The sequence below is a fragment of the Capricornis sumatraensis genome, chromosome 7, assembly GCF_032405125.1.
Source record: "Capricornis sumatraensis isolate serow.1 chromosome 7, serow.2, whole genome shotgun sequence".
In the NCBI taxonomy this organism is placed as follows: domain Eukaryota; kingdom Metazoa; phylum Chordata; class Mammalia; order Artiodactyla; family Bovidae; genus Capricornis; species Capricornis sumatraensis.
The window spans coordinates 95,819,076-95,841,101 of NC_091075.1; the positions used below are offsets into that span (position 1 = coordinate 95,819,076).

General features: G+C 43.7%; 1 pseudogene; it reads right to left on the minus strand.

The window, feature by feature from the left end:
- Positions 1-18,441: 18,441 nt before the first annotated feature.
- LOC138082028 (large ribosomal subunit protein uL10 pseudogene) lies at positions 18,442-19,458 on the minus strand (annotated as a pseudogene).
- Between the last annotated feature and the right edge of the window lie 2,568 nt (positions 19,459-22,026).

Genomic DNA, 22,026 nt, shown 5'->3' on the forward strand with positions numbered 1-22,026 from the left:
CAGCCCATTCTGCTGCATGGGTTTTCAAACCAGCATGAGAAAACAGGTCATCAAAACCTGCTGGAGTCCTCTTCCAGCACAAGCTTTGGTGGAACTGGATATGGCAGTAAATAATGGCCCAGGGTGACTTGCAGAGTTCTGGGCTTGCCCTGAAGTAACTGAGAACAGTAGCAACCATCAGGCAAAAGAGAACTTTGACAAAGGACACTGATATCAAATCAGCTCCTACACACACCAGCATGCCACAGTGGGAAGAAGTGTGGAGAACAAAGGTTCCTGGTGGAAAGTGAGGGAGAAGGAGCCAAATTCACACCTCCCCTTAGAGAATGGCAGCCAGGGCATAAGTGGCCTCAACCAGTGCTCCTGGCCACATCCGTCACGCCGAGATTAGAGATTTTCAATGGGGAAAATTGAAACTTTGGTTTTGTGTTAGAGAGCCAAGTTTACAAAGACAAATTCAGATCATGTAGTGCGTATTCTCTTTAAACAGGTGTTGACTGATCTCTTCAGTCAAACTATCTTCCTTGGTTGCTGTCAGTCACATCAACTCCGTGGGTCTTTTATTCCTTCAAGTATTTACTCTATGGTAACCATATAGCCCAGTAACTGTGCTTGGTTGCTGGGGTTATAAGGATGAATAAAGGTGCTCATTTTCCTACCTCAAAGACTTGATATTCTAGGGGGAATGAGGAAGAGAAAGTAAAGACAGATGCCTGGCTAATTAACAAAGATAACATGGTGCTGATCGTGCTAGTGTGGGGGATGATATGATGGTGGTGGTGATTATGATAGTGTGGGGGGGATGATGTGATGGTGGGGGGATGATGTGATGGTGGTGGTGATTGTGCTAGTTTTGGATGGGTGATGGCTGGTGTTAGGATTGAGGGTTGATGGTAGTAGTGGATGGTTTAGAGAGCAGACAGACCTGGCTGCCCTATTTTGAAGCTGTTTACCGTGAGACAAGATTCTCATGGTTGTTTCTGACTTCCAGAGTCAACAAATAAAATATTTGAAGAAACTGCTGATTACTGAACTGAAGTGAAATTTGCTTAGTCACATCCGACTTTGTGACCCCATGGACTATACAGTCCATGGAATTCTTCAGGCCAGAATACTGGAGTAGGTCGCCTTTCTCTTCTCCAGGGGATCTCCCCAACCCAGGGATCAAACCCAGGTCTTCCACATTGTAGACAGATTCTTTACCAGCTGAGCCACCAGGGAAGCCCAAGAATACTGGAGTGGGTAGCCTATCGCTTCTCCAGTGGATCTTCCCAACCCAGGAATCGAACAGGGGTCTCCTGCATTGCAGGCAGATTCTTTGCCAACCGAGCTATCAGGGAATCCCTAAAGTGAAAGTGAAAGTCACTCAGTGGTGTCTGACTCTTAGGGAACCCATGGACTGTATCAGTCAGTTCAGTTCAGTTCAGTCGCTCAGTCGTGTCCAACTCTTTGCGACCACATGAATCGCAGCACACCAGGCCTCCCTGTCCATCACCATCTCCTGGAGTTCACTCAGACTCACGTTCGAGTCAGTGATGCCATCCAGCCATCTCATCCTCTGTTGTCCCCTTCTCCTCCTGCCCCCAATCCCTCCCAACATCAGAGTCTTTTCCAATGAGTCAACTCTTCACATGAGGTGGCCAAAGTACTGGAGTTTCAGCTTCAGCATCAGTCCTTCCAAAGAAATTCCAGGGCTGATCTCCTTCAGAATGGACTGGTTGGATCTCCTTGCAGTCCAAGGGACTCTCAAGAGTCTTCTCCAACACCACAGTTCAAAGGCATCAATTCTTCGGTGCTCAGCTTTCTTCATAGTCCAACTCTCACATCCATACATGACCACAGGAAAAACCATAGCCTTGACTAGAAGGACCTTATGGAATTCTCCAGGTCAGAATACTGGAGTGGGTAACCTTTCCCTTCTCCAGGGGATCTTCCCAACCCAGGGGTCAAACCCAAGCTGATTATTAGATGTTCAGTTATTTGTTGTTAAACTCATGAAGGGCAGTGGTTAAGAGTCTAAAGCCAGTCAGGTTCAGGTTCAAATTTTAGCTCTAAACATACTAGTCATGGAAAAATTATTTAAACACTTGGTCACTCCATTTCCTTATCTGTGAAATTTGAGAGTAAAAATTAAACCAACCATCTCAGATTATACAGATTACATAGATCAATGCTTGTAAGCAATTAGAACAACTCAGGGAATTTTCTGTACTATGTGAGTGCTAGCTGTTTATCTTGAACTGTAGTGAAAATGTGATACGCTCTGTAATGATCTTATTAAAAATTCTGAAACTACTACTCACCATTAAAATGCATAGATATAGATAGGTAGATAGATACACTTGTAAAAGAGATTCTTGATATTTTGCCACATAGAGGAAAAAATAAAAAATGTGTTTGCAAAGCAGTGGGAAATAGGAAACCAGGCAGACTGTAAAAGCTCATGACAGAGGTGGTTGTTCATCTCTGGGTGGCTCAGGTAACGCATTTTCTTCTTTTTTCTAAGTCATGCTTTATAAAATTGTAACACTCATTGGTTCCTGTGCTCAGTCGTTAGGTCATGTCCTACTCTTGCGACTCCGTGGACTGTAGCCTGCCAGGCTCCTCTGTCCATGGGATTTTTCAGGCGAGAATACTGTAGTAAGTTGCCATTTCTGCCTCCAGGGGATCTTTCGGATCCAGGGACTGAACACACATGTCTCCTGCTTTTGCAAGTGGATTCTTTACCACTCAGCCACCAAGGAAAATTTTTAACAAATGTTTGTTTACTCATTTTAAAATATTTTAAAATGAAACTTAAAATGACACGAAAAGATGCTTGGAGCTCCAATGAAGGATTGATAAGATCTGTCAGGGAAGGATTCACTGGAAATGGAAAGACTGAGCTAAATATTAAAGGAATTAATTGGTAGGGGCTTTAACAGAGGATGAGATGGCTGGATGGCATCACTGACTCGATGGACGTGAGTCTGAGTGAACTCCGGGAGTTGGTGATGGACAGGGAGACCTGGCGTGCTGCAATTCATGGGGTCACAAAGAGTCGGACACGACTGAGCGGCTGAACTGAACTGAACTGAACTTGAAGACATAAAGATTAGTACAGAGATGATAAGTTCCCAAGAACTGCTTAATTATGTATCATTTGATTGTAAGGGAAAGTCATGGGATAACTGGGCCATTGACCCTCAGCGAAGAGCCTTCTCTTGGCCTGAATATCGAGTCCATCCTCAAAGCTCACTGGTGTTCCTGCTTCTACGGTATCTGGCGGAAGGTTTGCTCCTCTCTCACCCTCAGAATCTGTCTCAGGCTTGCTCTCACTCTCGCTCTCACTCTCAATCTCTCTGATTTCAAAAACCTTATTGTGGAACCCTGTCTGTTGAAGATAGCTAGAGTCCAGTTTAAGTCTTCATTGTGATGGAACCTGCAGAAGAGATAGATGCTAATTACGTTGCCTCTTTTCCAGATACTGACAGGTAATCTGAGAGCCACGTGGACCTCCCTATCGCGGTGGAGAACCAGTGTACGATCTGTCTTGTGGATGGACACTCAAAGCTGAGTCTTTTCTAGGAAGTGAGTGAAACAGAGTGACATTCAACTGGGAAGGGGCCTGCTTTTCCAGCTCTTGCTCTGCTTCATCACAGACCCTGGGATTCTAAAGGGAGTACCGAACTGTGCTGCAGGCAGGGCCCACCAGCCCCAGGCATCTGGCAGTTATTTCAGATCTTTTGGGTACCAAGGCACACCTTAGCCTTCTGTCACAGAGGGCTAAATGGAGGGCTAAATCTGACAGCAATGACTGGAGAATATGCTCAGATGTTCAGTCTTGCCTGCTTTTTTGTGACCCCATGGATAGTAGCCCACCAGGCTCTTTTATCCATAGGATTTCCCAGGCAAGAGTACTGGAGTGGGTTGCCATTTCCTATCTTCCCCACCCAGGGATCGAACCTCGGTCTCCTGCCTTGCAGGCAATTCTTTACCAACTGAGCCACCGGGGAACCTGCCATTTATTCCTATATGTTTCTGGAGAGACTTGCTGAGAAGGGGAAAAAAGCAGCTTCCTTCCTCTTTCTACCTCCTGCCTCTTCTTAAGCACTCTGCCTTCATTTTTCTGGCTGACTTGAGCAATGCTGGCAAGACAAAGAGAAGTCTTTCCACTGTTTAGTCTACTTTTAATTATTTCAAGATGGGGTCCTTCCCTGGCCACCAGGCAACGAGCTGTCCGTTTTTGAGTTTCCCCTCATTCTTACTTCTGGGTATTGGGGATGTAGTTTGGTTGGACCAGGTGCAGCTGGAAACTTCTTGGGAGGTCCAAGGTTTCCCAGAATTTATGATCTACCCGGAGAAAGCCCCTGTGGGGAAACTCCGCTGCTCCTCCTCTGGTTACCCACTCTGGGGACACTGCGGTTGTCCTCTTTCTCCTAGGCCGCCTTGGCTTCCTCAGTGTGATGTCTCTCTCTTCTTTCTTCAGGAAAAACAGTCTCCCTGATCCCCCCCTCCCCCCTTCCTAGGTATAAAGGAAAGACTCTAAGCTCTAGAGTTAACCTCGGACTTCAAATACCACCTACTTGCTATGTAACTTTGGGCAAAGTACTTCGTGATTCTGATCCACCATTTCCTTTTGTGTATAAGATGGGAGGAGTGAAATAAGTCAGACAGAGAAAGATAAATACTGTATGATCTCATATGTGGAACCTAAAAAATGAATCTTATATATAGAGAGAACAGATTGGTGGTTGTCAGAGGTGGGATTTGAGAGGTGGGTGAAATGGGTGAAGGCAGTCAAAAGGTACAGATTTCTAGTCATAAGATAAAGAAGTTATGGGGAAATATTATAGTGACTATAATTAGTAATACTGTGCTGTGTTTTTGAAAGTTACCAAGACAGTAAACCTTAAACTTCTCACCATAAGAAAGAAAAAAAAAAAGTAACTGTGTGGTGATGGATGTTAACTAGCCTTGTTGTGGTGATCATTTTACATTAGATACATGCATCAAATCATTATGTTGTGTACCAGGAACTAGTAAACATTAATGTACACTATATCTCAGTTTGAAAAAAAGATGGGAATAATCTCTGTAACTCACAGTGCCAGAAGTCTCAAGGAAGGAATAACTAGATCTATTACGGAAGACTGCAGAAGGAAATGGCAACCCACTGCAGTATTCCTGCCTGGGAAATCCCATGGACAGAGGAGGCTGATGGGCTACATAGTCCACGGGGTCGCAAGAGTTAGACATAGCTTAATGACCACCACCACCGTCGCCACCATTATAGAAGTGATGAAGAGTTTAACGAGGTAACAAAAGTTATCTAGCTAAAAGCACCAACAGAGCATCTGAAATAGTGTGATAACTGGACATTATTTATCCCTTCCTCTGTTTTCTGTTCTCTTTTGCTATTAATACATGTATATGATCCTTTTTGTTTCAGATGTCTTTCTGATAATAATTGTAGGGCAACTGACACAGGACTGCATATTCTGTTTAATAACCATGGGGAAGTTTGGCAGCTTAACAAACATCCTTGACTCCCTTGCAGAGAGGAGAGCTCAACTTCCCTTGGACTTTGGCTTCAAGACCTCACATTCTTTTCTCAGAAAACAGACCCAAAGACCCAGTAGGTGTTAACTGTGCTCTGATCCTTTCAGGCATCTTTGTTTCAGTAATAATAGACACCAGTTTGTTAACACTGAATATGAGCAAATGATAGATGTTATTTCATTTAACCTCAGCTCCATGAGGCAGGTGACATCATCCCCATTTATAGTTAGGAAACTGAGGCTCAGAAAAGCTAAGCGCCACCATTCTTTACATACCTAGATCATTCTGAAACCACAAGACAAACCAAGATATCTAAGACTCCAAAATCCATGCTCTCTCCAAGGTGTCTTGAGGCAATAGCAGCAGCAGTTGCAAAGCTCTTTACTTTAGAGGACTTTTTCCAAGGGGAGAAGGGTCTAGAAACTTGTAGGTCTCATGAAACCCCTGGCTTTTTGCCCCAAGCAACTTCACAATATATCACTGGCATGTAACAGTCACAAGTGTGCACGTGCTAACTTTAGTCGGGTCTGATTCTTCGCGACCCCATGGGCGTAGCCTGCCAGCCTCCTCTGTCCATGGAATTTTCCAGGCAAGAATACTGGAGTGGGTTGCCAGCATGACTGCCCTCCCACAGTCATAAGGACCAAAATCAAAATTAGCCTCTCGGAAGTTTACGGATCAATAAACGAAAGTCATCTAGTACAGGACAAAAGCCATCATGATAGAGAAAGCAGTGACTGTTATCTGCAAATCTGTGCCAGGAGGCTCTCAGACTGGAACAGAATGGTTGGCTCTTTGTCTTCTGCTCACTGAGCACTGCGCTGTTAAGGCTTGAGAACTCACAGAGAGGTGGATGGACCAGCAACCGTCAAGCAGAGCAAGTAAGTCAGAAAGGGTAAAACAAATATCGTATATTAATGCACATAAGTGGAATCTAGAAAAATGAACCTATTTGCCAAGCAGAAATAGAGACACAGACACAGAGAACAAATGTACGGATACTAAGCGGAGGTGAAGGGGGCGGATGGGATGAATTGGGAAATTAGGATTGACATATGTACACTCCTATGTATAAAATAGAGAACTAATGAGAACCTCAGGTGCAGCACAGGAAACTCTACTCAGTGCTCTGTGGGGAGCTAAATGGGAAGGAAATCCCCAAAGAGGGGATATATGTAAACATGTAACTGACTCAGTGTGCTGTACAGCAGAAACTAACACAGTGTTGTCAAGCCATTGTACTCTAGTAAATATTTTTTAAATAAAGAGAATTTTTCTGAAATTAAAAAAAAGGCTTGAGAACTCTAGAATGTGCCGAGTTGGAACCCTGAACAAACTTTCCCGCATGACTTACAGAACGTCCTTGGTTCTGTTTCCCATACTTTCTGAGGGGGAAGTAGGCTCTTTTGCTGTCTTCATTTCCCCATACTGCCCGGAGCAGCAATAATACTGAAACCATTCAGCGGTGTGAACTGGGCAATGTCTAAAGGTCACGTCGCCTGCCGGTGCAGCCTGAGTTGAGGCGACCACAGATAACAAGGTGATCAAACCTGTCCATCCTAAAGGAAATTAACGCTGAATATTCATTGGGAGGACTGATGCTGAAGCTCCAATACTTTGGCCACCTGATGCGAAGAGCCGACTCATTGGAAAAGCCCCTGATGCTAGGAAAGATTGAAGACAGCAGGAGAAGGGGAGCACAGAGGATAACATGGGTAGATAGCATCACTGATTCAGTGGACCTGAACTCAGGCAAACTCCGGGAGATGGTGAGGGACAGGGAGACCTGGTGTGCTGCAGTCCATGGGGTCGCAAAGAGTCGGATGACTTGGCGACTGAACAAGAAGTGAAGGGATAGTGCATACTGAAGGCTCACTGCGTACTCAGCACTATGCCGCATGCTCTCTAGAGGCCCTTTAGCAGACCCTTAACAATGCAATTGACTTCATTTGTCCCAACTCTGCTACCGACTAGTTTGGAGAAACTGGGAGAATCGTTCAGTCTCTCTGAGTGTTTATCTTTAAAATTGAACTAATAATTTCTATATTAATCACTGAGCCCATCGGTATTAATTGAAGGCTTACTGTGTGCTAAGCATTACAAAAGCTGGATACACATGGAGGTAAATTAAAATGAACCATTGTCTTATAAGTTTGGGGACTGCAATTGTCCAGCATGATGATTAAAGTTAACGATACTGTATTTGTTTATTTTCTGAGAGTAAATCTTAAAAGTTCTCATACAAGAAAAGAATTGTAACTATATGTGTGTGATGAATATTAGCTAAACTTGTGGTGATTATTTTGCAATATATGTATATACATACGTATAAAGAAAGCTGAGCACTGAAGAATTGATGCTTTTGAACTGTGGTGTTGGAGAAGACTCTTGAGAGTCCCTTGGGCGGCAAGGAGATCCAACCACTCCATCCTAAAAGAAATCAGTCCTGAATATTCATTGGAAGGACTGATGCTGAAGCTGAAACCCCAATACTTTGGCCACCTGATGCGAAGAACTGACTCATTTGAAAAGACCCTGATGCTGGGAAAGATTGAAGGCAAGGGAAGGGGATGGCAGAGGATGAGATGGTTAGATGGCTTCACCAACTCAATGGACATGAGTTTGAGTAAACTCCAGGAGTTGGGGATGAACACGGAGGCTTGGCCCACTGCAGTCCTTGGGGTCACAAAGAGTTGGACAAGATTGAGTGACTGAACTGAACTGACTGATACATACATACATATGTATATCAAATCATATATATGTCTACATATATAAATATCAAAATCATCATGTTCTTTGTCTTAAATTTATGAATCATGTTATATGTCAACTTATCTCAAGAAAGCTGGAAAAATTTTAACAAAGTAAAATAATTCAGTGTCTGTTTTTAGGAACTTACGATTTATGAACATAGGCAAGTGTGGTAAATTATATAAAATATTTGGGATTTGGTCATTGTTTCATTTAATCTTCACAGTCATCCTATGAAAAGTATGCTCTTTTCACATCAATGTTATCTACAATTGTTAAATGTTGAAAATAAACTTAGGCAGATCCAGACTGAGAAAAAAGATACCAAGTACTAGATTCATCTTAATTGCAGAAGTTAAGTGGCCATCATTAGCTGATCGTTTCATGTGATTAAAGTAAGTTTGAGAATGTGGTATATTTCATATTGAAAAATAGACCTTGTCTTTTTTTGATTCATGCCCAGTTTCAGTAAACATTTGTGGTCCGTCATTGTATTCTTATTAGCATCTGGCCCAGTGTCTGGTACATACGAGGTGAGTAATACATAATTCTTTAATAAAATCAACCACTTATTACATTATTACCAGGCATTACTTATTCTGGAAAATGGCGTTGTATCTCATCTATGTTCCTATAAATTGCGTTAAGCCTGTGGATAAAAACATGAAATTCTGGCCCAATAAGCTTTAGAAAATTTATGTCAATACAAATAAAGGGAAGGAAGAGTAGTGGAGACTAGTCTCAGATGAGGAGTGTCCCCCACAACTCCAAAATAACCCCTCTATCTCTACTCTGAACTGCTTTCCAGAGAACACCCTACAGGGAGAATGAGCCCCAATTGCCCACAGTAATCCAGAAAAACATCTATTTCTGCTTTATTGACTATGCCAAAGCCTCTGACTGTGTGGATCACAATAAACTGTGGAAAATTCTGAAAGAGATGGGACCAGACCACCTGACCTGCCTCTTGAGAAACCTATATGCAGGTCAGGAAGTAACAGTTAGAACTGGACATGGAACAACAGATGGTTCCAAATAGGAAAAGGAGTACGTCAAGGCTGGATATGGTCACCCTGCTTATTTAACATATATGCTGAGTATATCATGACAAACGCTGGGCTGGAAGAAGCACAAGCTGGAATCAAGATTGCCGGGAGAAATATCAATCACCTCAGATATGCAGATGACACCACCCTTATGGCAGAAATTGAATAGGAACTAAAGAGCCTCTTGATGAAAGTGAAAGAGGAGAGCGAAAAAGTTGGCTTAAAGCTCAACATTCAGAAAACGAAGATCATGGCATCTGGTCCCATCACTTCATGGCAAATAGATGGGGAAACAGTGGAAACAGTTGCAGACTTTATTTTGGGGGGGCTCCAAAATCACTGCAGATGGTGATTGCAGCCATGAAATTAAAAGACACTTACTCCTTGGAAGAAAAGTTATGACCAACCTAGATAGCATATTCAAAAGCAGAGACATTACTTTGCCAACAAAGGTCCATCTAGTCAAGGCTATGGTTTTTCCTGTGATCATGTGTGGATGTGAGAGTTGGACTGTGAAGAAAGACGAGCACCGAAGAACTGAGGCTTTTGAACTGTGGTGTTGGAGAAGACTCTTGAGAGTCCCTTGGACTGCAAGGAGATCCAACCAGTCCATTCTGAAGGAGATCAGTCCTGGGTGTTCTTTGGAAGGAATGATGCTAAAGCTGAAACTTCAGTACTTTGGCCACCTCATGTGAGGAGTTGATTCATTGGAAAAGACTCTGATGTTGGGAGGGATTGGGGGCAGGAGGGAAAGGGGATGACAGAGGATGAGATGGCTGGATGGCATCACGGACTCGATGGACATGAGTCTGAGTGAACTCCGGGAGATGGTGATGGACAGGGAGGCCTGGCGTGCTGCAATTCATGGGGTCGCAAGGAGTCGGACACGACTGAGCAACTGCACTGAACTGAGCTGAACACACCGGTATTCACTCCCTACCTGATTCTATGTCACATCTGCTCTCACTTTCCAGGGCCTCCTGAAATCCCTGGATCCTTATCTCAGAGTCTCTTTCTGGGGGAACGTACTCTAAAATAGTCAAATTTTGTTAAGCCTGAGGCATAACTGTGTGTATAACTTTGTAAGGTTACAAGGGTAGAGAAGTTGAAGAAAGAATATGGAGGCTTTGGGCTGGAAATAATTTAGAAAGGTCAGTTCTCTTTGTTGGCATGCTAGGGAGTTACCAAGAGACCTAAAGGGAAATGGAGAGGTGGGGTCAGGGTGCAGCTAAAGTTAGAGAGCACGGGGCAGGAAGTGAGCCTGTCTTCAGAGAGCTGCCTTTTCCTCCAAAAACACAGAGTAACCCGGAAACACCGGAAGAGGAGTAAACAGAGGGCAAGGGATAGGAGCAAAATGAAGAGGAGGAAGGGCTCCCATTAAACATTATCTACCAAGTTACTAGTGGGCTTCCCTGGTGGCTCAGTTGGTAAAGAATCTGCCTGCAAAGCAGCAGACTCCGGTTTGATCCCTGGGTGGGGAAGATCCCCTGGAGTAGGAAATGACTACCCACTTCAGTATTCCTGCCTGAAGAAGGCCATGGACAGAGGAGACTGGCGGGCTATAGTCCATGGGATCACAAAGAATCTGACGTGGCTCAGCAACGAAACCGCCATCACCAAGTTACTAGTACTACCTCCTAGTGCTTTATGTTTATTTCCACGGGGTCTTTGAATGTCAAGTCTAGGGTGTGGGGGCACATGAAGAATCAATGATTCCAGCAGGCAAGGCAGGAAGCAGTGAAGGCAAACAGAATTACCTAATAAAGGAGGATAGATTGTGTGAAGCAGGAGAGGAGCTTACTGAGTGGGGTGGAGGGCATGACAGGCTGTGGCTGCAAGTGGGAAAACAACGCTCAGAAACAGACTGGTGAACGCCCTGAGTGTGACCCCTTGGACTGGTGGACCAGAGATGGAGGTCGTTAGCCCAGGCAATGGGCGTGGGGTCAAGGGATCTGAAGGGTTAACTCAGATTTGAAGTCACTAAAGAAGAGGGCAAGGGACAAGGCAGAGGGGAAGGGACTGGAGTCAGCTCAAAGAGTCTCAGGAAGTGAGAGCAGATCCTATGAGTCACAGTGCTGAGATGGTGCAGGCTTCACCTGAACAGGTGAGATTCCCTGAGGATAGGGAGAGTGTGAGCAGGTACACCGCCAAGAGCAAAGAGCTGGCGCTCCATCCTGCCTGTGACTCAAGGGGGTGAGGCACAATGAGGAGAACTATTGGGAGAATACCAATTTTAGGCAAGAAGAAAAAAGGGACTTTCCTGGTGGTCCAATGGTCAAAACTCTGCCCTTCCAAGGCAGGGGGCCCAAGTTCGAATCCTGTTCAGGGAACTAGATCCTTCTTGCTGCAACTAAGACCTGGCACAGCCAAATAAATAAATAATAAATTTTTTTTTTAAGGAGAAGGAAAAAAAAGCTTTAAAAAGATGGATTTATATAAATGGAAATGTAATGGTTATTTTTACATGTCAACTTGGCTAGGCCACAGCACCCAGATATTTGATCAAACATTATTCTATATGTTTCTATGGAAGTATTTTTTAGATGTGGTTTTTCAAGGTTTATTTTATTTTTGGTTGTTCTGGGTCTTTGTTGCTGCACGAGGGCTTTCTCTAGTTTCAGCAAGCAGGGGGTACTCTTTGTAGCCATCATGGTCTTCTCACTGTGATGGTTTCTCTTGTGGAGCACAGGTTTTAGGTGGGCGGGCTCAGTAGTGTGGCACATGAGCTTTGTAGCCCCGAGGCATGTGGAATCTTCCCGGACCAGGGATTGAACCCATGTCGTCTGCATTGGCAAGCGGATTCTTATCCACTGTACCACCAGGGAAGTCCTAGATGTGACTTAAATTTAAATCAGTACACTTTGAATAAAGCTGAGTGCCCTCCATAACATGGGTGCGTGCATGTGGCCTAAGCTGCTTCAGTTGTGTTTGGCTCTTTGCAACCCCATAGACTGTAGCCCAACAGGCTCCTCTGTTCATGGGATTCTCCAGGCAAGAATATTGGAGAGGGTTGCCATTTTCTACTTCAGGAGATCTTCCCGACCCAGGGATCAAACCTGTGTCTTTTAGGTCTTCTGTACTGGCAGGCAGATAACAAGGGGGCGGGGCGGGGGGTGGCTCATCCAATCAGCTGAAGGCTCTCAGGGAAAAACACTTTTCTCCCCCAGAGAAGGGGGAATTCTGCCAGCAGGCTGCCTTTAGGCTTGAACTGCAACTTCAGCTCTCTCCTGGGTCTCCTGCTTCCTGACCCAGCCCTGCAGATTTGGACTTGCCTGCCACCACAACTGGCATGAACCAGTTCCTTAAATTAATCTCTTTGTCTCCTCCCTAACTCCTTTCTTTCTTTCTTTCTCTCTCTGTCTCTCTCAGTAGATGATAGATGATAGGGATGTAGTGAAAAACAAAAACACAATCTATTGCCTCTACTTGATATTATATCATAAACAAATGGCTTCCCAAATGGCTCAGACAGTAAAGAATCTGCCTGCAATGCAGGAGACCTGGGTTTGATCCCTGGGTTGGTAAGATCCCCTGGAGGAGGGCATGGCAATCCACTCCAGTATTCTTGCCTGGAGAATCCCCATGGATAGAGGTGCCTGTTACAGTCTATAGGGTTACAGTCTATAGGGTCACAAAGAGTTGGACATCACTGAGCCATTAAGCAGAGCAGAGGGATGTAGAGATGTAGAGATAAACACGCAACTTTATATCTACATGTCCACATCTAGATACACACACCCTATTGGTTCTGTTTTTCTGGAGAAATCTGACTAATACAAGGACCCTGGGACTTTCCCACGATAGAGTGGGGATTCCAAAGATTATAGCGAAAGCCAAAATGGTAATAGAGTGAGGGAGAACAGAAAACGGGCGAGAGGGGCGAGACTGACCCAATGGGGAATTTGAGAATAAGGAACAAATTTGAGGGATTCGTGGGGATAAAGGTGTAAATCGCCATCAATTGAGTTTGAGTGCAGAAAGAAGATCATTTTGGTTATTTTAATCGAGTTTGGATTTAACACAGGGAATTGGGTGCTTACAAAACTTTAGGAAAAGCTGGCTTTATGGAAAAGATTCCTAGAACAACACAGCCAGTGGGCCTTTTGGGAGCTACTTCCTGGCCACGAACAGGAAGATGGGCACTCAGAGCTGCCACAGGAAGACAGGAAAGGTTGACCTCACAGATACACGGCTTTAGCTGAATTCCTGGGAACCTAACACCATGGAGGTGGTAGATACAATGCCAGCAATACATTTAGGGGCCCGTAAAACTTCTTACCAACAAATTTATTTTTTGCTTTTTTAATTATTTTGTTTTATTGGATTATAGTTGCTTTACAATGTTGTGTTCGTTTCTGCTGTACCATAAAGTGAGTCAGCCATAAGCGTACATATATCCCCTCCCTCTTGAACTTCCTTCCCACACCCCCATAAAACTTAATTTCTTTTAAAATTAGATTTAAAATGAAATTTTAGGCTAAATTAATGTTCAAGTATTTAATAATAACATTAATCTTTATCCCAATGCAGTCATAGAGTATAATTTTTTAATGAAGGAAGGGGTTCATTGGCTTCCCTAGGGCCAATGAAAGTCACAAGGGGCCCTGAAAGCCATTGCTGCTGCCACCTTTGCAACTGCCTTGCGTCTCCCCTGAGACTAGCGGATGGACCCTGTAATGCGCTGCAGAAAAAAGACAGTGAAGGAAAAAGAAGAAAACCCTGCTTCCACCTTCTTAACTGATGCAAATGCATCTAATCAATGGGAATGATTTGTGTCCGAACTCTTAGCTCCACAGGAATCTGGAACATACAGTTTTAGATTTCTAGTCTCCATGGTACCAGAAGACACACACAAAGAGAGTCAGATCAGATGCTGAGAGCTTGTCTTGCCACATTCAGCACACTTGCGTTAGGGAGCACAGGAGTACCTCAGGGCCTCACGATAGAGGACAAGGAAGGACAGAGGGCCCTGATGTTAGATAAGTTAGGCTTTGCTGAAAATGAAAGAAATGCCTCTTTACTCTCCAAGGAACACATGTTTCTGACAGTGAGTCTCAGGTTCTGATCCCACCCTAGTCCAAACAGCTATTACAACTGGACTGAAACAGTCTACTCCCTCTCCCCAGTTTTACTAGCAAAGATCCACACATAAGAGGATGGGGACAATTCATCTTCAAATCAACAGCAGCTTCCAGCTTCTCTTGGTATTTTTCCTCCCCGCTGATCTCATCTTTACTGTTCTTCCCTTTTCTCACTGTGTTCCAGTAGCAAACGCTCCTAAAACATGACAAAACATGCTCACCTTAGGGGCTTTGCACTTCCTATTCTTTGGTAGGAAATAGCCAGACTTACTCTCTCACCTCCTTTAGGTACCTCTTCAAATGCCATCTTATCTGTGGCACTTTATGTCAAAGGGCGAATGGCAAACTCAGGCACATCCTGTCTTTCCCTCTGCTCTAGTTTCCTGCTAAGCACTTAGCATCTTCTAACACACGCCATTTTTTTTTTTTTTTTTTTTTGGCGGTAAAATTGATTTACAGCTTTGTGTTGGCTTCTGGTATATAGCACAGTGTTCAGATATATATACATATGAAGGACAGGGAACTATATTCAATAATTTTTAATAAACCATAATAGAAAAGAATATGAAAAGGATGTATGTATGTATGTATATATATATATAAAATAACTTGTTTATCTGTTTTGTATATAGCAATTTGTATCTGCTAATCACAAACTCCTGCTTTATCCCTACCCCACTCTCTTTCTCCTTTCATAAACTGGAACAGCCACTATGGAAAACAGTATGAAGTTTCCTTAATAAACTAAAAATAGAACTACCATAGGATCCAGCAAACCTATTCCTAGGCATTAGAGAAAACTCTAATTCAAAAAGATACACGCATCCTAATGTTCATAGCAGCACTATTTATAATAACCAAGGTATGGAAGCCAAGACATGGAATCAACAGATGAATAGATAAAGAATATGTGATACAGGGATTTCCCTGGTGGTCCAGTGGCTAAGACTCCACACTCCAAATGCAGCGGGGCCTAGGTTCAATCCCTGGTCAGAGAATTGAATCCCATATATCCCAACAAAGATCAAGCATGCTGCAACAAAGACACAACACAGACAAATATATATATCAAAAAGAATATGCATATATACAATGGTGTATTACTTGGCCATAAAAAGAATGAGATAATGCCATTTGCAGCAACGTAGATGAACTTAGAGATTATCATACTCAGTGAAGTAAATCAGACAAAGAAAAATATCATATCCTTATGTGTGGAGTCTAAAAGATAATACAGATGGACTTATTTACAAAAGAGAAACAGACTTAGACCCAGAAAACAAACTGACACACTCCATTTAATATATTTGATTAGGATGTATCTTCACCTCTAGAAAATAAATTCTATGAAGAACGAGACTGTTCACCTATATCCTCAGCACCTGTAGTAGTGCCTGGTGCTTTTGAAGCACTCAAAAATATTTATGAGCAAGTGAGTGAATGAATGAGTGAAGAATATTCACCCTTAGAGGCTACTTTTCTCCCAGCTAATTCATTTTGGCTAATGTGATCATCTTCAAAGTTCTCTGACGTATACAGTTAGTGTTTAGATTCATGCACAGAATTGAAACTGAGAAAAACAACATCTCCAAATGCTCTATTTCAGACATCCAGATTTATAGCTTTATGCTCTCTCACGTTATGTGTGAAGAGAGATCCAAAGAGGAGTGACTGCAAAGGGGTGAAAGTCGGTCAGTTGTGTCCGACTCTCTTCATGGACTATACAGTCCATGAAATTCTCCAGGCCAGAATACCAAGTGGGTAGCCTTTCCCATCTCCAGGGGATCTTCCCAACCCAGGAATCAAACCCAGGTCTCCTGCATTGCAGGCGGATTCTTTAGCACCTGAGCCTCAAGGGAAACCCAGAACAAAGTTTAGGTCCTCTGATTCTGAGCTCAGAGTATTTTCTGCTCTAAACCATCATGATTTGTATTCTTTTAGCATCCTTATTTTCATGTACACTCTAGGACTAATTGAGGGGGAAGATAGCCAACATGGGCAAATGCAAATTCAAATATTATTGCCCAGTCGTGTCCAACTCTTTGGGACCCCATGGACTGTAGCTCACCAGACTCCTCTGTCCATGGGATTTCCCAGGCAAGAATACTGGAGTCAGTAGCCATTTCCTCCTACAGGAGATCCTCCCAACCCAGGGATCAAACCCGTGTTTCCTGTCTCCTGCACTGCAGGCAAATTCTTTACCTGCTGAGCCATCAGGGAAGATCCAACATGGGCAATTCTCCAGAAAATAACTCTAATTCTACTCTTTCTCTTTCAGGAAAAGGTATGGAATACAATTGAGTGAGAGTACATTATCATAGGATATATTAGTTAACGGGCTTCCCTTGTAGCTCAGTTGGTAAAGAATCCGCCTACAAAACAGGATACCCGGGTTCAATTCCTGGGTTGGGAAGATCCCCTGGAGAAGGAAATGGCAACCCACTCCAGTATTCTTGCCTGGAGAATCCCATGGACTGTAGCCTGCCAGGCTCCTCTGTCCATGGGGTTGCAAGAGTCAGACACAACATAGCGACTAAACCACCACCATATTACTTAAGATCTTTCTGGATGATAAAGACAAAATCCTTCTCAAACTGACTTACCCAAGAGAAGGAATTTATTGGATTTTGTACTAAAAACCCAGAGGTAGTGTAGACTTCAGGCACAGTTGGATTCAGGCTTCAAAATGTATCATAAAAACATGATTTTTCCTCACCTCTCAGCTCTGCCTCCCACTGATGAATTTCAGCCTCAGTTTCCACATGGGAACGAATGACTGCAGGAGTTCTGGCCTCATGACAGCTCCATGATGGTTCACACCAATTGAGAGGGAATGTCTGTTCCTGCTCCAAAGCCCTACCAAAGCTTCTGTTGAATTTTGATGGCTGTTATGGGCCATGTGTCATCCCTTAATTAAATCTACAGTCTAGGGTAGGCTAGACTCTCATTGGCCGGAATATTTTGGAGCTGGGGATGGAAAAATCACCAGTACCACTAGAACTGAGAGTGTGGAAGAAGTAAGTCCCTGATTGAAAGTAAGTCCCTGATCAGGGAGTGATATAAAGAATGCTAAAAATCCAAATAATTAAAAATGTCCACAAGACATGGAAAATTATTCATATTCAAATTTACTATATTAATACTGTGTGACTTTTGACATATCCCACAACTGCAGGAGACAGCAGAGAATATTGACTGTAAGATTGAGAGGATGAGCAACTTTGAGTTCATAGATAAGAGTATAGAACTGGGCTTCAGCATGGCTGAATAATAGTCTTGAATCTTGTTTTGACCTCAGACTTTTCCATGTGATCCTGAGTAATTCACCTTACCTTTCCGGTTCTCCAGCTCTTTTTTTTTTTTCAATCTGTTAAACAGATGAAAGAAACATCTATTTGCATTACCTAGCTCGCTGGTTACCATGTGCCTGAAATCAGATAAAATCATTATGCAAGGTGAGGCACATAGTTTTATTAATTTTCCATGCAAATATCACATATTTTGTTTCAATAAAGGATGATGAGGCTAATCTACCCAGTGACTTTTAGTTCTAAGTGTTATACAGTTGAATTTCTGACTGCAAAATTGAAGCAACTTTCTTTCGTTGGTTCCAACATCTGGGTCCAACGTTTAACCAGGTATTCACTGACTGACCTCTCACTAAGAAAGAACATTTGAAGAGTTAGCCTAAGATCTGAGATGAAGGTAATTCATTGACCGATTTTTTAAATTCTCATTGATTCATTCATTCCTTTCACAGATAATTTTAAGTACCTATTACATGATAAATAATATAAACAAGGTCCTGAATCCATAGAACTTAGAATCAAGGGGGCATTAAGATTTTAAACTAATAATCATGCCAGTGAATGGGCCTCCCTGGTGACTGACTAGTAAAGAATCTGCCTGCCAGTGCAGAAGGTGCAGGTTTTTTTGTTTTTTGTTTTTTGTTTTTTTTTTTAAGAGAAGTAAGCCTTTATTTTCTCATTTCACAAGTAATGCTGGCCCGGTTGGCTGCTTTTTGGGGATTAGTCAAAGAGACTGAATCCCATATCCTCGTCCGACTCCTCCGACTCCTCCTTTGCTTTGACCTTGGCTGGGGCTGCGGTGGTGGCAGCGGGGGCAGCAGTGGGGGCAGCAGCCACGGGGGCAGGAGCCACAAATGCAGATGGATCAGCCAAGAAAGCCTTGACCTTTTCAGCAAGTGGGAAGGTGTAATCAGTCTCCACAGACAAAGCCAGGACGCGCTTGTACCCATTGATGATGGAATGGGGTACAGATGCAACCGTCGGGTAACTGATCTGCAGGCACACGCTGGCAACATTGCGGACACCCTCCAGGAAGCGGGAATCCAGAGTTTCCTCTGTGATGTCAAGCACTTCGGGGTTGTAGATGCTGCCATTGTCAAACACCTGCTGGATGACCAGCCCGAAGGAGAAGGGGGAGATGTTCAGCATGTTCACCAGCGCGGCTTCGCTGGCGCCCACCTTGTCTCCGGTCTTAATCAGCTGCACATCGCTCAGGATTCCAATCGTGCCCCTGGAGATCTTAGTGGTGATGCCTAAAGCCTGGAAGAAGGATGTCTTCTCGGGCCCCAGACCAGTGTTCTGGGCCGGCACAGTGACTTCGCACGGAGCTATGGCACCAGCACGGGCGGCAGCCAGCACCTTGTTGGCCAGCAGCATGTCCCTGATCTCAGTGAGGTCCTCCATGGTGAACACGAAGCCCACATTTCCCCGGATGTGAGGCAACAGTTTCTCCAGAGCCGGGTTGTTTTCCAGATGCCCTCGAATGGCCTTGGGCATCATCGTGTTCCTGCCCATCAGCACCACAGCCTGCCCGCGGAGGGACATGCGGATCTGCTGCATCTGCTTGGAGCACACGTTGTCTGTTCCCACAGTGAAGCATTTTGGATAATCATCCAGAAGTTGGATGATCTTAAGGAAGTAGTTGGACTTCCAGGTCGCCCTGTCTTCCCTGGGCATCACGGCGGTGCGTCAGGGATTGCCACGCAGGGTTTAAAGACGATGTCACTCACACGAGGACGCCTGGTGAGAGGCAGAAGGTGCAGTTTTGATCCCTGGGCTGGGAAGAGCCCTGGAGAAGGAAACGGCAACCTGCTCCAGTATTCTTGACTAGGAAATCCCATGGACAGAGGAGCCTGATGGGTTATAGTCTGTGGGTTATAGTCCATGGGTTGCAAAAGAGTTGGACAGGACTTCAGTTCAGTTCAGTTCAGTTCAGTTCAGTCGCGCAGTCGTGTCCGACTCTTTGCAACCCTATGAATTGCAGCACGCCAGGCCTCCCTGTCCATCACCAACTTCCAGAGTTCACTCAAACCCATGCCCATCAAGTTGGTAATGCCATCCAGTCATCTCATCCTCTGTTGTCACCTTCTCCTCCTGCCCCCAATCCCTCCCAGCATCAGGGTCTTCTCCAATGAGTCAACTCTTCGCATGAGGTGGCCAAAGTACTGGAGTTTCAGCTTTAGCATCATTCCTTCCAAAGAACACCCAGGACTGATCTCCTTCAGAATAGACTGGTTGGATCTCCTTGCAGTCCAAGGGACTCTCAAGAGTCTTCTCCAACACCACACTTCAAAGGCATCAATTCTTCGGTGCTCAGCTTTCTTCACAATCCAACTCTCACATCCATACATGACCACTGGAAAAACCATAGGCTTGACTAGATGGACCTTTGTTGGCAAAGTAATGTCTCTACTTTTCAATATGCTATCTAGGTTGGTCATAACTTTTCTTCCAAGGAGTAAGCGTCTTTTAATTTCATGGCTGCAATCACCATCTGCAGTGATTTTGGAGCCCCCCAAAATAAAGTCTGCCACTGTTTCCACTGTTTCCCCATCTATTTGCCATGAAGTGATGGGACCAGATGCCATGATCTTCGTTTTCTGAATGTTGAGCTTTAAGCCAAGTTTTTCTCTCTCTTCTTTCACTTTCATCAAGAGGTTTTTTAGTTCCTCTTCACTTTCTGCCATAAGGGTGGTGTCATCTGCATATCTGAGGTTATTGATATTTCTCCCAGCAATCTTGATTCCAGCTTGTGCTTCTTCCAGCCCAGCGTTTCTCATGATATACTCAGCATATATGTTAAATAAGCAGGGTGACCATATCCAGCCTTGATGTACTCCTTTTCCTATTTGGAACCAGTCTGTTGTTCTATGTCCACTTCTAACTGTTGCTTCCTGACCTGCATATAGGTTTCTCAGGAGGAAGGTCAGGTGGTCTGGTATTCCCATCTCTTTCAGAACTTTCCACAGTGTATTGTGATCCACACAGTCAAAGGCTTTGGCATAGTCAATAAAACAGAAGTAGATGTTTTTCTGGAACCCTCTTGCTTTTTCCCTGATCCAGTGGATGTTAGCAATTTGAGCTCTGGTTCCTCTGCCTTTTCTAAAACCAGCTTGAACATCTGGAAGTTCACAGTTCAGGTATTGCTGAAGCCTGGCTTGGAGAATTTTGAGCATTACTTTACTAGCGTGTGAGATGAGTGCAAGTGTGTGGTAGTTTGAGCATTCTTTGGCATTGCCTTTCCTTAGGATTGGAATGAAAACTGACCTTTTCCAGTCCTGTGGCCACTGCTGAGTTTTCCAAATTTGCTGGCATATTGAGTGCAGCACTTTCACAGCATCATCTTTCAGTATTTGAAATAGCTCAACTGGAATTCCATCACCTCCACTAGCTTTGTTCGTAGTGATGCTTCCTAAGGCCCACTTGACTTCACATTCCAAGATGTCTGCTCTAGATTAGTGATCACATTATCATGATTATCTGGGTCGTGAAGATCTTTTTTGTACAGTTCTGTGTATTCTTGCCACCTCTTCTTAATATCTTCTGCTTCTGTTAGGTCCATACCATTTCTGTCCTTTATCGAGCCCATCCGTGCATGAAATATTCCCTTGGTATCTCTAATTTTCTTGAAGAGATTTCTAGTTTTTCCCATTCCGTTCTTTTCCTCTATTTCTTTGCACTGAGCTCTGAAGAAGGCTTTCTTATCTCTCCTTGCTATTCTTTGGAACTCTGCATTCAGATGCTTATATCTTTCCTTTCCTCCTTTGCTTTTCGCTTCTCTTCCTTTCATAGCTATTTGTAAGGCCTCCCCAGACAGCCATTTTGCTTTTTTGCATTTCTTTTCCATGGGGATGATATTGATCCCTGTCTCCTGTACAGTGTCACGAACCTCATTCCATAGTTCATCAGGTACTCTATATATCAGATCTAGTCCCTTAAATCTAGTTCTCACTTCCACTGTATAATCATAAGGGATTTGATTTAGGTCATATCTGAATGGTTTAGTGGTTTTCCCCACTTTCTTCTATTTAAGTCTTAGTGACTAAAAAACAACAGGCCAGTGAATATATAACCAAAAACTGTCAAGAGCTATAGAACCATCTGATGAGAACTTGTAATTTAACTGAAGGAAGCCTCTCGGGTGAAATGACATTTAATCTGAAACTCAAATGGCAAGTATACTTAGTCATTAGAAAATTGTGGTGATGGTGGAAGTGGTGAGTAAGAATCAGGAGTGTTCTCAGAGAGGGAAAGGCTGTACAAATGAGCCATATTGAGTATCTGCTATTTTTGTCT